Source organism: Microcaecilia unicolor, chromosome 5 (assembly GCF_901765095.1).
Source record: "Microcaecilia unicolor chromosome 5, aMicUni1.1, whole genome shotgun sequence".
NCBI lineage: Eukaryota > Metazoa > Chordata > Amphibia > Gymnophiona > Siphonopidae > Microcaecilia > Microcaecilia unicolor.
Window position 1 is genome coordinate 287,225,272 of NC_044035.1, and position 17,794 is coordinate 287,243,065.

General features: G+C 42.2%; 1 protein-coding gene across 1 annotated transcript in view; it reads left to right on the top strand.

Annotated features, from left to right (window-relative positions):
• Positions 1-17,794, top strand: part of LOC115470753 (ephrin type-A receptor 6) — a 426,374-nt gene that overhangs the window by 327,475 nt on the left and 81,105 nt on the right. The window lies entirely within an intron of this gene.

The following is a 17,794-nucleotide window of genomic DNA, read 5'->3' on the forward strand; positions in this document are numbered from 1 at the left end:
GTACAGACCCCAACATATTCCCCCCACACCCACCCCTACAAATTCCCCCCCCCACAAAATCCCCCCACACAAAAATTCCCCAACACCCCTACATATCCCCCCAACCCCCCTCCAACATTTCCTCCCCCCAACATACAAACACCCCACCCACCCAACAACCCCCCCCCCCACAAAATACAGACTGTCACCCCTCCCCTCCCCCTCCCCCCGTCTATGACGGGTGGCCACGGCCTCTACTCAACGCCCTCTGTAGCAGGGTAATGAACAGCAGCAGGACCACCCTAAGTGGGCCCTGCAGCTGCTCATTACCCTGCAGTATGAGTCGTAGCTCCTGCAGCACCTGGTTCTGGCCATCTACCAGGTGCTGCAGGAGGCGCACAACAGTCGCAGGGCCAAGGGCTGGAGGTGGCCCAGGGGACCCAGATGATGGCCCAGGGGATGGAGGTGGCCCAGGCGATGGCGCTGCCTGAGGCAATGGAGCTGCCTCAGGGGATGGAGATGGCCGAGGGGAGATGGCTCAGATGGAGCTGCAGGTGGAGAGGGGTCCTCCTGAATGTCCTCATCAATGATGAGGACCCCCTCCTCCTCCTCCTCCTCCTCCTGGTGGGCCTCCTGGCCTGGCTCCTCCTCCTCCTCCAGGTGCCCCTCCTGGCCTGCCTCCTCCTCCTCCTCCTCCTGGCCTGGCTCCTCCTCCTGTAGGTGGCCCTCCTCATCAGCCTGCTCCTCCTGCTGGTGATGGAGCTCTGTGTATGTAAACAGAGTATGGATGAGATGAGCACATGCAACATGGCTTGCATAGTGCTGTAGCTGAGTGACCTGAGTCAGGGGATGGGGGAAGGTGTGAGGAGGCGTGGCCTATACCCATGGGGGACTGAGATGCATCAGATGACATGACAGGGAACCCTGGAAGCTGCACTGACACAAAACACACAGGACATCTTGGCAGACCACACTCATTGGGGACCAGCATGTTTGCATTGTGAGATGCGACGAGGGTTTGGTGACCTGTTTTTGTTGTTTTTAAGGTGGGGGCGGTGGGAAGGGTGTTTAGCACATTACTTTTATGTGAGGGAGGCCATGACATCCAGTAAAAGTAGGGCCTCAGGCAGGTCTACCAGGACACACTATCCACCCACCCCAGAAAGAGGGAGACTAAAGTGAGGCATGTCATGTCATTCATCTGGGGGGGAGGGGGGATGGTCGTTGGAAGTTGCAGCCACAGTCATGGGAGGGCACCTGCAACCTGCATTCTTGATCTGGGACCAATAAATATGTTATTACTTATTAGTTGGCTATTAGCCACATATTGTACAGGACATTTGCATTAATCAATAAATATATTTACAAATCGGTACAGGTGTCCTGTTTTTGAATACTTACGGCGAGCCCTGAGGTGCCGTCGCACTGCCCGGATGAGCTCAGGCCTCTCCCGCCTCACACGGCGGAACCTCCTCCGTAGGGACTCGAGGTCCCGGTGAACACCGAAGCGTCTGTAAGATATAAGTTTATAGAGCAGGAGTCAGGGGATGGTCCTTCTTGCCCTCTGCACACACATTCATTTGTTATTCAAATAGCAGAGAGAGGGTCAACACTGTTGGGGGGGGGGGGGGATCACCTCCATTGGTCCACATTCATAGAAGCCACCTTTGTACAATTTTTGGGGGTGCTACCCCCAGTGGAGATCACCCCTCCCTGGATCCATACAAGGCATTTATTCCATATTGGGGATGCTCAAGCACCCACAGCAGCCACCGAATTGGCTCCTATGCAGATGATGCCATAGAGGTGGCCATGAGGTCAGAAAGTACCGTTTGTATGCATTATAATTTATGCTTGTAAAACTACTTTATATGTGTTATCATTACCCTGTTATCAAGTATAGTATACGTTTAATTGGTATAATGTTTCCACTATTCCAATGTGTTGTAAGCCACATAGAGCCTGCAAAGAGGGGTGGGAAAATGTGGGGTTCACAGGCAAGAAATAATTAAATAAGGAAATACATTATTGTAGGGATGTGGGAATGGTCGTCCTTTCAAGAACATACATTTTATTAGTGATTGTGTATGTACCCATAGTACTCATTATCCTTGCATGCACATTCCAGTTACTGGCTACATTGATGAGGGAGGGAGCTGTTATATGTGTAAGTACAGGAGGGGGGGGGGCAAACACTTACCTCTCCAGCCTCTCCCTGATGCGGGACCAGGCTCTCATGGCCTGGAGCCTGGGGGGCAGGTGGTGGTGGGTGATGAAGAGCCTGTGCCGGTGCCTAAGGCATAGCCGCACCAGCAGCAGGCTCTCCTCCTCACTGAAATTTGGCTCCCTCCTTAAATGCGCCATTTGTTCAGTGAGAATAGGTGTGGGAAAACAAGTGCCTTATATGGACGTCCTTGTGTGATGGACGTTGTTTCGTGCACAGCTCCATATATGGATGACCATCCCATATATGGCCCTATCAGCACGTGGACACCATCGAAAGCATAGACGTCTTTGACGTGCATGCCTGGTTGTTATGCGTGCGGAACTTGCCTTATATAGGTGAGTATGAAGCACCCGACCCTTTTCACATATACACAATATGCATATAGCTGCATGCAGTTCTGGACATCCAGAAAGGGCACATATGAGGAATATTCGGTGGAGCAGCATGATCTTTCTGTAGTTGAAGCGTATAAACGTTCCTCATATTTTCCCGTACCTGGATGTCCAGAACAGCATGTACTGTACTTGCGGGACACCTAGGTACATTCTTTTACACACTTTCTGATTTGGTCGTTTGCACCTACGATAATCGAACGTGTTAGGGCGCCCAATTTGGTCATGCTTATGCGCTCCTCATTTGGTGGTTTTGCTACAGGGATAATCAATTATCGAAAAACGCCCATACTATTTTCCGATTATACATGCCTGATTTTTGACGTTTTCGTAAGGACGTCCTATTGCATACTTGGACGCCCTTTCAATTATGCCCCTCACTATGTACTAGAACATTATAACTGGTAATGAGGGGTAAGGCAAAGTTGTAACATATAAATGAGTAAGAAAGTAGGAAGAATTAGAAAGTAAGGTGGTTGCCAATTGTTTATCCAGTGGCTTCAAATCATAGGGTTTACAGATGCATCTTCAAATCTCTGCTTAAAACTCACCTCTTCAATGCTGCTTTCGGCACCTAACCTTTCGAGAAATATAGTATGCCCTATCAGATTGACTCTACACTTGTCTTTTAGATTGTACACTTGTCTTTAGATTGTAAGCTCCTTGAGCAGGGACTGTCCTTTCATGTTAAATTGTACAGCGCTGCGTAACCCTAGTAGCGCTTTAGAAATGTTAAGTAGTAGCATTAACGGTTTCAGTTATTCCTCTTGGATCAGTCTTTTCTAGCACACCAGGGTTCCTTTCTATGTCAGCATCACTGGCATACCTATGAGGTTCCAAAAGGTTCTATTTTAGTCCCAGCTTAGCTCAATATCTTTCTGGCTCCTTTGATTACACTAAAGTAAGACTATGGCATTAACTGTTACACCTCTATGGATGATATCCAACTAATAGTTTTTACAGATTCAGCAAGTCTAGGCCTGCCAGCTCTTTATAGCTGCATGGATGTTAGTGTTGCATGGTTGGCTGATCATAGATTGCAGCTAAACCCTCAGAAGCAGAGGCTTTGTGGATTACTCAGATGTCTGATTCATTGCATCTTGACCAGAAGATTAATGGCATTAAAATTCCTCTGAAAAGTACTATCACCTTGTTGGAAATTATATTAGACATTCAGTTGAGCTATTGAGCCCATATATCAACCCTGAAAATATGATTTTTTTTTCTTTTTAAGGAACTTTGTTTCCTTTTCTCATATTTAAAGAAATAATAATATAATAATATGGGCATTTAAAAATTGCTTCACCAATGCAGTTCAAGGTAGAATACAACCGGAGAAGATGTAGCCTTACTTACAGATTGATCTAATACAATTAAGAGCAAAACAAAATCTCATTCCAATGGCCAATATTAACAGCTATATATATTCAACTTCCCTTTTTAAGGAAACTGGTTTCCTTTTCTCTTATTTAAAGAAATAATAATATAATAATAATATGGGCATTTAAAAACTTCTTCACCAATGCAGTTCAAGGTGGATTACAACCAGAGAAGATATAGCCTTAGTTGCAGATTGATCTAATCAATCTGTAACTAAGGCTATCACATCTTCTCTGGTTGTAATACAATTAAGAGCCAAAAAAAAATCTCACTTCAATGGCCAATATTAACAGCTATATATACTTCAACTTCCCCTATAATATCAACCTTAACAGAAAAATATTGGGCCTGATATTCTGTCGACTGCTGTCAGGGCTTTGCTGACTGCCACTGGCTTTATTCCTGGATATTCAGTACCAGGCCATGTCCAGGCATCGACATTGAATATCCAGGCATATGCAGTCGGATAAAACATAACTGGTTAAGTGCGATATTTAGCACTTAACTGGCTAAGATGAACGGCATAAAGATAGGACTGCGTTAAATGTGGTACTATTTATTTGGTTATGCTAGATGTTTAGGGCCTTATTCTATAAAGGTTATGCTCCTAAAATATATGCTTCCAAATTTATGCTCCTAAATTATGAGCATAATCTATTTTGGAGCATAGAGTATGTTCTTAATTTAGGAGCATAAATTTAGGAGTGTATATTTAGGAGCACAACCTTTATAGAATAAGGCCTTTAAGAGCTGGATATCAGCACTTAACTGGCTAAGTGCTGACTCCGCTCCCAGAACTTTAACAAAGTAGCCGGTTTTGGCTTAGGCACTAACTTGGCATTTTCAGTGGTACTATCTGGTTAAGTGCCGCTGAATATGTCGGTTTGCCCTAGACAAGTGATTTCAATGACCAGGAGCTATTTCTGGCTATTTAAATCTCCTTGACTATCGACCCCATTATATTTAATAATGAGATCATTATTGTCTTCTTCAGGTGGTGGTACTGAATCAGCTGGACTATGGGACTGCATTGCTAGCCAAGTCTTCACTGTTTGTCGTTATGCAGATTAAATTTATGCACAACAAAGCTGTCAGACATTTATGCAATGCTCATAAATATGTACTTGTCCAACCACTTCTAATCAACAACCAGTTGCTTCCTATCTTCACTGAATTAAGTTTAGAATTCTAACTTGGAGTCTTTAATATTTTCCTAACAAATCAATCCCATACTTGTCCCTTATGTGCCATCCCAACAATTGTGCTCCTTCTAACTCATGTTTTTGGTTGTTCCACTCCCATAAGAATCTACATGCAGCACTGTGTCATCAGGTGCCATTCCTCGTACATTGAGAATTGCCTTTACAAACTTTATATTTAGGTTTATTTATTTATACATTCTTGTATCTCACTATTATCCAAAATCATGTTTTGGTTCAAAGTGACTTACAATTTACATTTTGGTGGAGTTACAATAGTGTTGTACAATGTGGAGAGGACATCTATAGTTCATGTGGTTATTCATAGAGTTTTTGAAGAAATGGATTTGAGGAGGAAGAGGTAGTGGTAGTTTTTGTGTTCAGTTGTAGAGTTTTGGTGATATTTATTCATATAGTTTTTGAAGAGGTAGATTTGAAAGGAAGGTGATGCTATCTTTGTGATTAGCTGTAGTATTTTTTTTAAGAGGTAGGTTTTCATTTCGTTTCTGAATTGGAGGAGATTTGTGATGCTTTTTATGGTTTTTGGTATCGAGTTCCACCATTTGGAACCCAGGTAGCTAAATCCTGCTATGTAGATAGTTTTGTAGATGGTGTATTTGCAGCTGGGCAGATGTAGGAGTAGGTAGTTTCTGTTTTCTAGGCTGGCATTTCTTGAGAATAGTTTAATCATGTTAAGCATATATTCGGTTGCCATTCCAAACAGTATCTTGATGATTAGGCTGCTCATTTTTAAAAATATTCTTGCCTTGACTGGTAGCCAATGTAGTGTTTCAAGTAGTGGGGTTTCTCTTTTGCATTTCAATTTCTTGAAAATCAGTCTTGCTGCCATGTTTTGGACAGTGATTTTAGTGTGTTTTCCTTGCACCCTACATATGCTGCATTGCAGTAGTCTAGTTACAATAATATTTTTGATGGAACCAGTATCCGGAAAAATTGTCTAGGGAAATAGTCTCTTATTCTGTTCAGTTTCCATAGTGTTCTGAAGCATTTTGATGTTACTGCTGATATATGATTTCCAGTGTTAGATGTTTGTGAAGAATTATTCCTAGTATTTTAAGTTGTGTTTCGATGTGGCATGATTGTTGGTTGATTGTGAATTTTTGGTAGGATGTGGGGTTGTATGGGCTGGATAGTACTAGGAATTTGTTTTTGTCTCTGTTCAGTTTGAGTTTGAAAGTTGTTGCCTGTTCTTCCATGAAGCCCAATCCTTTTTTTATTTTGTCCTGTATGTTTGTGATATTGTTTTAGAAAGGTATAAAGATGGTGACATCATCTGCATATATAAATCGATTGAAACCCATTAATTCCAGTTTTTTTTCTGAGTGGTGCCATCATTACATTGAACAGTATTGGTGATATTGGTGATTCCTGTGGTACCCCACACTCAGAGATCCATGATGTTGGTGTTTGGTTGGATATCGTTACAATGTAGAATCTGGTCTTTAGGAAGCCATTGAACCATGTTGCCACTGCACTGCTGATTCTTATGTTGGCAAGCAGTGTCATTAGTGTGGTGTGGTCTACTAGGTTGAATGCACTTGACATGTCAAATTGTAATAGTAATACGTTTTCTCCTTGGCATATTATTCTTCTGAATTTCGTTATCAGGGTGGTTATGACCATTTCAGTGCTGTGTTGTGGTCTGAAACCTGATTGGGATTTATGATGAATTGAGAATTTTGTCAAGTATTCCATTAGTTGCTGTGTTACTAGACCTTCTATTGTGCTAGTGTCTTTACTGTGACTAGTTGGGGTGGTTTGAACGTGGTCCATATTCTGTCTGCTGCGGTGTGGTTGTTGTATGTTTCACAGTCCTGTAGGTAGTCTATGATGTTTATTTGTGCTTAAGCAAGGTTTGATTTTGTGTTTGTTATTTTGTTTTTGAAGTATTGTGCAAGCTTGTCTGCAGTTGGTGGTGTTTCAGTTGTCGTCAATATGTTCTGGGTTTTCAGTAGTTTGTTCATGAATTCAAATATTTTTTTTCATATTGGTCTGGTCAAGGTTTTTATATGTACTGTAGTATTCTGCTTATGTTTTCTTTATGTTGTTTGTCTATGTTCTTATGTCTTTTCTCAATATAGTTTTATTTGTGTCTGTTTTGTTTTTGGCCCATGCTCTTTCGAGTTTCCTACAGAGTTTCTTCATGTTTAGTACTTTGTCATTAAACCAGGGATGTGGTTGTTTTGTTATTTTTGTTTTGAGTGGTGCTGTTGTGTTTAGTGTGTTTTCACTTGTTTTGTCCCAGTTTCTCATGAAGTGTTTATCCTCAGGTGGTATGTCATTGAGTTCATTTATTGTTGTTGTCCAGAATGTGTGGTTATCTACTTTTCCTCTGGTTGTGAAAGTGTGTTGGGTTCTTGGCTCTCTTTTTTTTGCCATTTTCTTTCCATTGTAGTGTGAATGTGAGCTTGCTATGGTCTGACCATGGTACCTCTTCCCATGTATGGTTTGTGAATATGTGGTTGTTACTTGAGAATCTGTGGGCTGGTATGTCTAACTGGTGTCCTTTTGTGTGCGAGAGACTCCTTGTGCTGTTGTGAAGTTCCATTGGTTTATGAAGTTCATTAGTGTTCTGGTGTTTGTGTTATTTTGTTTTTCTAGGTGCAGGTTTATGTCACCTATTAGTAGGACATTTGGGTGATTGGTGCAGATGTTTGATTTGAAATCTATGAAATCATCTTGGGTGTTTGTCCAGCTTTCTGGAGAGCAGTAGAATAATGTGATGCATAGTTGGTCAGTTATTGTTTTGTCAGTGATTTTGCATGCCAAGATTTTCAATTGTTGAGGATGCGTGTTTAGCGACAGGTTCTGCTGTGAAGGAGGATTTGTTTATTATTGCAATGCCTCCTCCCCTTCTTTTAATTCTGTTTATATATGTATTATTTTGTATCCTGGTGGGCATAGGTCTAGTATTACAGTGTCATCTTCAAGGTGCAGCTGTGTTTCAGTTATCAGTAGTAGTCTGAGTTGTTCCATGTCTATCCAGTTTCTTACTAGTGTTATCTTATTTACTGCCAATCTCGCATTTATTTAACATATTTGTATTGAGACACGCTTGTTGTGTTTAAGGTTGGTGTTTTTAACAGTTTGTAGTTATCTGTGTGGTCTGCCTGTTTTGATGTTGTGGTTTTGTTGGGTGTTATTCATGTTTGGTTTCATGCTGCTGATTGGTTGTTTGGCCACTGCGTTGTTGTTTAGGTGGTGATTGGGCTCTTCCAGTTGTTGGAGTGGGCATTTTTTTTCCTGTGATGTACACTGTTATTTTTTTTCCATTTGGTTGGAGTTGTTGCTGGTATCCCCATTATCCGCATTGCTATTGTATAGTAGAAGATCCAAGCCCTTAGGTTAGTCATTTTGAGAGGTTACTTCTGGCTTGGGGGTGTTTGCATGTGAATATGTGTGTGTTTGGGCTCTGAGGTGCTTGTGTTTGTATGTTGCACGGGGCCATTTTTTTCTTTTTTTTTTTCTTTTATCTTGGCTGGGAGTTTGCCTGCATCTGTGAGAATGATCAAATAGAAGAAAGGTAGCGAGTACATAAAAACAATACCCGCAGCAGTGAAAAATGTCTTTCAGTAACAGTCACATCTAAAAGATAAATGAGCAGTGGAAGTTCTTGCTCAGAGAGTGGAGGACACGGTGGCTAATCGTGGCAGCCAAGTGGAGCAGTGTAGTGGGCACATACTTGCTATCTCACCCCCAGATGAGAGATCTTGGTTCTTGGCTGCTGTTCTTCAATGGTGTATCATTCAGCTCTGAATAGGGTGCCTGCAGCTTCATGTAGGGCATCTGCAGTACGGGTTGAAGTTGAAGGGCTGGTACAAGCGTATCGGGTACAAGCATTTGTGTGCCTGTCCGGACACTCTTTGCTTTGAGGGCAGCTGTCTGTTGCTGCATCCCCCCCCCCCCCCCCCCCACTCCACCTAGTCTTGCCTAATGGTTGGATCATCCCTGCTAGCTCGTTAATTAAGCCTTTCATATATAACACTTAGCAATTAATCATCCATATCTCTACAATAACATTGTGATTAGTCTCTACTGCCTTCTCTTTCTGCATCCTTTTTCTCCACAATTTGTAATCCCCCCTTTCTCCCATTGATTTATTCATCCCCTTTGTATGCTTTCATTTTTTTGTCCCTTGTATGTGATAATATAAACTGTTTTGCCATAATTTTGAAAGACAGTATATCAAACGGGCCAACTAAGCAAGATGAAATAATTACCCTGCTGCCTTTAAGTGGTGAGGAATACTCAAGCTTCTGAATTCAGTTGGAGATGCTGATTACAGCATCACTATGATATACTGAATAAGAACATTCATCTTTGATAAGGTGACACTTTCAGGGATAAATACTCATCTGCTTTACGATAAGACCTTTGTTTTCCAGGCTGGACAGCATCTCACACAACAAATCCCTCTCGCTGCATTTCAGTTGAATGGGCCCAACTGCTGTTTCTGTTGTGATAAAACCCTTTGAGACCCACTATCCAGTAAACAAAATATACAGCATTTACTTGTGAAAGAACAACATTCCGTGATTAAGAAGCAAACAAAAAGAAAAGCTGGGTGATCAGCTGCAATATGTTAATGGTTATTGTTCTGCCTGTCTTCATAAATCTCTCTATAAACATGCTTAATAAATCCCAATCAATCAATAAATAAATAAATAAAGTGCAGATTTTATGTAAATATATCTGAGTGCTAGTAACCTGCTTCTGATGGAATAACAAAATGTTGTACAAGATCTTGATGATGACTTTTACAAATATTTTCTTTTCAACCTGGCAAAACATACATGTGTAACTTTGTTAACAGAAAGTGCTTGTCTGTCTTTGGTGAAGGATTCAATACCATTGAAGTAATAAGAGGATGAGTCAATAGAGGAAGGTTAAGAAAAATCACTTCAAACTACCCAAATCAAATTTTTCAAGCAATTCCAAGACTATTTTCAAGCATAATCCAGTACTTCCCCTTCCTAGTGCTGCTTTCTACCTGGAAGGACATGAGCTATCCTTTGAGCGTAGCTTAAAACTGCTGGGAAAATGTCTCCTATGTTCCTAAAGAGGACAGTCACCGAAGGATTTTTCAAAATTTGACAGCAGACAGATAACACACAGGGGAAAACTCAAAAAATCTAGGTTCCCAACTTAACTAGTCCTCCAAAATGAAATCTTCCCCCTGCCAAACATCTAAATTTAGGTTTCTGAAAAAGTGAGTAGGACCAGGTTTAGGTGTCTAAATCAGAAAAGGGAGGTTCAAGTTGAGACATTCAAAACTTGCAACATATTTTACAAAAGGCTCATTGAATGCAGAACTGTTTGTAAAATACATATCATTTATCATTTATTCATTTTATATACCGTTTCTTATTGCTGTTGCAAAACATATAAGGCTATAGAAAAGAAAAATATATGGGAAGAATAGTCAGCGCTGTTTAAGTAAGCAGGAGAAGTGCCTGCCTATTTCAACCACACTCAGAGGCCCTTTTACTAAGCCACGTAGGCACCTACGTGCCCAACACACATCAATTTTGAATTACCGCCTGGCTACCGTGTGGCCCTTGTGGTAATTTTATTTTTGACGTGCGTCTGCTACATTCACCGGAAAATATTGTTATTTTCTGGCGTGCGAGTGGTAATCAGCATTTTACGTGTGTAGACCATTACTGCCCGGTTACCGTGTGAGACCTTACCGCTAGGTCAATGGCTGCGGTAAGCTCTCAGACCCAAAATGGATGCGCAGCAATTTTCATTTTGCCACACACCCATTTTTGGCAAAAATTTTAGAAAGGTATTTTTTATAGGTACACTGAAAAATGATTCTGCGCACGCCCAAAACACATGTCTACACTACTGCAGGCCATTTTTCAGTGCTCCTTTGTAGAATCCCACCCACCTCCCAACTGGGCAATGTAAATGAATATCTGCTCTGAGTACACAGCACTACCTGGTTAGTGTCAGGGCAAACCATGGGCAGAGTCAGGGAAGAGCCAACAGTTATACCAGCACTAGCCATATCCTGTGCCAGTGCCTGCATAGCTAAGTGAGCAGATATGGCTGAAAAAAAGGCAGTCCTATCTTTGCCTGCGTACTTATGCAGCTACTGGCACTGAATATCGGTTGATGCCTGCATAATAACATCTGGGTCAGTATCGGCCTTATTTTCGAAAGTGATGGGCGCCCATATTTCGACTCAAATCGGGAGATGGGCACCCATCTCACAAAGGCGCCCAGAACGGTATAATTGAAAGCCAATTTTGGGCGTCTTCAACTGCACTTCGTCGCGGGAACGAACAAAGTTGACGGGGGCGTGTCGGAGGCATGGTGAAGGCGGGACTGGGGCGTGTTTATCGGCCAAGGAGAGATGGGCGCCTTCGGCGATAATCGAAAAAAAAAGGGCGGCAGAAGTGAGATTTTGGGTCTCTTTTGCTGGACCCTTTTTTTTCATGACCCAAGTCCCAGAAAAGTGACCCAACTGGCCAGATGACCACCGGAGGGAATTGGGGATGACCTCCCTTGACTCCCCCAGTGGTCACTAACCCCCTCCCACCACAAAAAAAGAACTTTAAAAACTTTTTTTTTGCCAGCCTGTATGCGAGCCTCAAATGTCATACCCAGCTCCCTGACAGCAGTATGCAGATCCCTGGAGCAGTTGTTAGTGGGTGCAGTGGACGTCAGGCAGGCGGACTCAGGCCCATCCCCCCTACCTGTTCCACTTGTGCTGGTTAATGATGAACCCTCCAAAACCCACTGTACCCACATGTAAGTGCCCCCCTGCACCCCTTAGGGCTATGGTAATGGTATAGACTTGTGGGCAGTGGGTTTGGGGATGGGGGGATTTGGGGGGCTCAGCACACAAGGGAAGGGTGCTATGCACCTGGGAGCTATTTTAATTTTTTTTTTAATTTGTAAAAGTGCCCCCTAGGGTGCCCAGTTGGTGTCCTGGCATGTGAGGGGGACCAGTGCACTACGAATCCTGGCCCCTCCAATGACCTAATGCCTTGGATTTGTTCATTTTTGAGCTGGGCGCCTTCGTTTTCCATTATCACTGAAAACCGATAGCGCCCAGCTCAAAAACGCCCAAATCCTAGGCGTTTGTACAGCACAACCCGTATTATCGAAAAAAAGATAGGTGCCCATCTTTTTTCGAAAATACGGTTTGTCCCGCCCCTTCGCATGGCCGCCCATGGAGATAGGCACCCACTTTCGATTATGCCCCTCTATCTCACCCTAGATATTCAATGTGAGTGCCTGGATATAATTTGGCATTTAATATCCAGGCTTAATTCTGACCAACGTAGGCTGAATATTGTCCCCTATGAACTACTATGCCATAGTACTGAGACCATCATGACACTTCTGTTAAGTGATTTATACAGAATCTTAGACAGTGAACATGTGGTCTTGCCAGTCTTTTTAGATAACCTTGGTATTTGATTTGGTTGACCATACATTACTCTATGATCAGCTACATTTCATCAGTCTTAGAGGGTCAGGTCTTAAATTGGTTCAACTCATTCCCTGTGAAATAATTTTTTTTATCTGTAGTCTGTCAGTCCAATACTTCTAACTTTTCAGTCTGATTGCAGGGTTCCACAAGGTTCTTGACTTTCCCCTCTGCTTTTTAATATTTTTCTAAGTCCACTATTATTATTATCAACTATTATTCAAAGTTTTGGTGTACAAGCTTTCTGCTATATGGATGATATATTATTAGTTTCTAAAGTTTCCCCTACCTCTCATGACCTCATTAAGTTGAGGGCATGTTAAGGATGTATTGCTACATGGTTATGTAGGTACATCTATATCAGATAATCACTTACAGCAATTATTCTGGGCTCGTTTGCTAAGGATATGAGAGTACCTAATTGTCCCTTAGGTTCTTGTCAGGCTGTCTCCAAATGAAAGGATAAAGCCCAAAATAGAAATATATTATTTACTATAGATATAAAAATAACAATATGGCAAAATGTACAGCAAGTTACAAAATTATATACAAGTGAAAATATACTGATTATTACAGATTACCAACAGCAGCAGAATTAGGCTAACAACCACAGGTCCTATTACAACCAATTAGTCATGGGCAAAACCGAAACTAACAAATCCCAAGCAGAAGAGGAAAAATTCCTGAAAACTCACCCTTGTGGTCCATAGGTCCCAGGCTTCAAGTGATGTGAAGAATCTGTTCCTCTTCTAGGCTCCAGCAGAGTACCTGCAAGCTCTTGTAGATCAGAAATAGTCCAAGGCCCATGCTCTGTGCAGCTGGTTACACAGTCTTTGAGGAAGTCACAGAGCTACGGCTGAACTTCACCTTGTCAACTCTTAGCACAAGAAATTACAGGTCACAGGTATTTTAGGCAAATCAGTCTCTAGCTCCTCCAAGAGAGAACTAGAAACCATGCAATCTTTTTCTCTTCTGCCTCTATTTCTCTCTCTGTCTCTCTCTCTCTCTCTCTCTCATGACCAGCATTGGCAGTTAACAGAATTAGGTGACACACATGGACCAATCATCAGCTGTGTACCTCTGTCCAACAGATTAATCACTGTCATGATAATCAGGGCCGGTCAAACCCGGTAAGCAGGGTAAACACTGCAGGAGGGCGCCTGCCTTCAAGGGCGTCACTTTGCAAGCAATCAAGCTCTGCTGAGTATCTAATCTCTGCTGCTCATCTCAGTCTGGCTCCAAAGCTGTCAGCTCTCTGTCCCGTCCCCTCCCCCCTCCCAAGCAGAGAAATATCCTCCTTGTGTTTGTCAGAGGTGTCACTGCTCCAATTGAATCTGGCTCTGAAATAACTTGTGGGAGCTCAGCTAACCTCTGTCCTCTGCCCAGAGAGGGCTCAGACAGAGACAGCACAGCAGAGCCTGGACCCTTGTTTTGTCAGAGACTGCTGTTTAGTGCTGCACCTGACCCACCCTTTTCCCCCCTCCCCCCCCCCCCCCCCACCCCCAACACAGCAACTCACAGGACAGGAGGGCTAGATGCCTACTTTCAATTCCTAACCATCACCTCTCTCATTCCCACTTCAGTAACTCCTGTTAGTCTGTCCAACTCAAATTGTAGAATATGTTAGTTTATGCTGATTAAGTCTGTCCTAGCTAGATCCTAAGCTGTGCTCGATGGGAAGGCTATTGTGCTGCATGCAGAGTCTAACTTCTTAAGATTTCAGGTTAATTTTTGAAGAATTTGAAGAGGGACTATCTCTGTTCTACATGTGTGACTGCAAGGCCAAGTGTCTGAATAGGGATCTCTTTGTTAGATTCTGAAATTTTGATAACATATTGTTTTTCAGAGTTGGCAAGACTGTCTGTTCTCCTAATTCCTGGTCTGTGTGCTAAGTTATTTTTCTTCTATACTGGTGTAATATTTTTAATGATGCCATGGCTGGTAAAAAGGGTGTGTCTACTATGGGGGTGGAGCCATAGTGATCCCGCCTCTGGATGGGTAGGGGCGCCGACTAATAGACTGCAGGAGGGCGCTAGAAACCCTAGGGCCGGCCCTGATGATAATGAGGCTTTGTGAGCTTCCAGCAAGAATCTCTTATCAGACACAAACCTAATGGTAGTGATCTCCCATCCATGGTTCCCAGAAGTACTGGAGACTCTCAGTGAAAACCTCTCGTCCACATCTCCCAGGAGATAACTGGAGGCTAGGCTGATGCAAACAACGTGTCCTTGGATGAAGTCATCAACACAGCTATGCCAAGAAGTAGTTTTCCTTGTAGAAAGCTGGTTTCTGTTGTATTCAGGCCTTAAGCTGCAGAATACATATTAGTTCAGGAAAAAATTGTTCAGGCCTCAAACCAGCAAAGGAGAGACAGCAGGAAAAGACCACTACTGTTAGATATTCATGACAAAACAATAGCCTGTTGGATAACAAGACAGGAGGACCGTCCTAATCCCACTCCTATTTTTTTGGTAAACTTATACCCATAGTAATCAGTTGTCATTAGCTAGGGGTCATTTTTAATTATAAATTGTCCTTTGCTGATCAAATTTCATCCTTATTGAACAAAATGTTTTTATACTCTTTGACAATTAAGATCCATTAAACACTTTTTTTAATGAAGCTGTATTGCACACTTTATTTCATGCACTATTGATTTCCTGATTGGACTACGGTAATATGATTCTTGTAAGTAATTCTAATTCCAACATAAGCCATTTGCAAACTGTGCAAAATATGTCCTTGAGAGTTTGGGGCAATATAAGGAAGTATGATGTTATTACCCTTCTCTTTTTGAATTTTCACTGGTTAGCTATTTATTACAGAATTTGTTTTAAAACGATTGTTCATAGGGCATATTATGAAAGAATTCCTGCTTATTTAAATAATCTAGCTATTTCTTATATACTCCAACATCAGTTTTAAGATCTTTACAAGATCACAGGATAGTCTTACCTCCAGCTGCAAGTTCCCATTGAGAATCTACATGTGCAAGTGCCTTTGCATGGGTTGCTCCTATGCTCTGGAATAACTTGCCCAAATTTATCCTTGCCAAAATGGTTTTATAAAATGTAAATCTTTTTTTAAAAACACACTTTTTTGACTTGGTATTTAATACCCAATCAGATGGAGAATGGAAATTCTACTATCGCACCTGGGGAATTATATAGATATAGTACTGAATTCTGTAAATGGCATTTATAGAATAGCGCTTAGCATTGGGAACTGTGACTACATTTAAGCATGACCATTTACACCAGCGAAACCTTGGTGTAAATACCTACACCTAAATTAGGCGCAGATCCCCATTATTTTATAACAATGCGCATAAATTGTGGGAATGCCCCCGATCCGCCAATGACCCTCCCACGGCCATGCTCCCTTTTTGAACTCACACATAAAATTTGCGCATGGATCTTACACCCAAATTTGCACACATATATTTTAATTAAATCCAGTTAGCACCAATAATTGCTTGTTGAGAAGCCAATTATCAGTGCTAATTGGCTCATTATTCAAATAAGTTGTGAGTGCAAATTGGGTGCATGCTCAAATCTGTGCAAGCAATTTTATAGAATTTGTGCTCAAATTTGTGCATGTGATTTGATAGAATTTGGGGATAATGTATAACTATTGTTTTTTTATTCCCCGAGAAGAATGTATAGTTTAGGTCTTTTCTGTCAAACTCTTGTAGTATTCTTTTCTTATAAATATATTTTGTTGTAAACTGGCTGAATCCTCGCAGGCTAGGTGGTATATCAAATTGTAACAAACTGTAAATGGTGCCCAAATTTGGGTGATGAAAAAAAGCACACTGAGTACTATTCTATAAATGGCACTCCGAGTTTGGCACCATTTATGGAATAGCAAGTAGCACTGGGATCCACGTCCAACTTTGGACGCAAGGATCTATGCTACCTGAAACCTGGTGTAAATCCTTGTACCTACATTCTATAATACTGCATTCATCGTTAGTGAGCAACCCTGACCCGCCCATGCTCCTCCCATGGACACGCCCCCTTTTCAGTTACATGCTTAAAAATTTGCACATGCATCTTTATAGAATAGCACATAGCAAGATGCATGTGCAAATCCAAATTGTTGTGAATTAATACTAATAATTGATTCTTAGCACCCACTTATTGGCACTTATTGGCTGGCTATTCAATTAAATTGCTTGTGCAAAATTGTGCATGCAAATTTTGAGCATCATATATAGAATCTGGGGGTATATGTTTTATGGCATGTATACTGTGAATAAATATTGTTAAAAAACATATTCAACACACCAATGACATCACTTGGGGCTTTGCATGTGTAAGTAGCAGCAGTTACACATCTAAGCAGTGTAATGTGCTACCTGCACTTACAAGTGTAAATAGCACATTCAGCAGAACTACACATCCTAGAAGAGGCAATTATGGAGCCAAGCTCTGAAATTCACATCTTTGTGCTGTCTGAGGTGGTTCTGAATCTGAACACCAGAGAGACCAGCACAATTCCCACTTCAGACTTCTCCAAACCCCAGGTCCAAATGAACAGTTGGCGGTGGTTTTAAGGTCCGTCGCCGTAATGGCATGGACAGCTTATAACGCATTAATTTTTCGAATTAGATAACACGGCGTGGCCGGCCACAACGGGGCTCGAAGGTCCGTTGCCGTATAGCGCGTAACTGTCGGCCAAGTATTATTGGCCGGCCATCACCGCATCTTAACGTGCGGTGTGCCGCTGAGGCAGGAGAAGAGCAAAAATGACGTACCATTAAAGGTGTTTTCATCTCCCTGAGATCGTTTGCACCTCGGTTCAGTGCTGTGCACAAGGTCTTCCGAGTCGTGCCTCAGTGCCGTGCTATGCACTGCGGATTGTGAGCACTGCATGGCCGGCCAAAAACGGCAACCGCACTGTGGCAAACCCATCTGCCATGCGCCATGGGCAGCGTATTTGAGACTCTAGCCTAGTGCGCATAATCCCGTGAGATAGGCGGCTAACCCGAGACAGCCGGCCATCCTGGAAAAGCTAAATGGGGGTCGGCAGGAGAAAGCTAAAATGCCTTGCAGCCACACAAAGTTTTAAATATCTACATACCGTAAAAATTGTTCTCAATTCGCTGGAATATCGTGCTCTGCTGTAAGAGCTTCTTTGGCTGTACTCT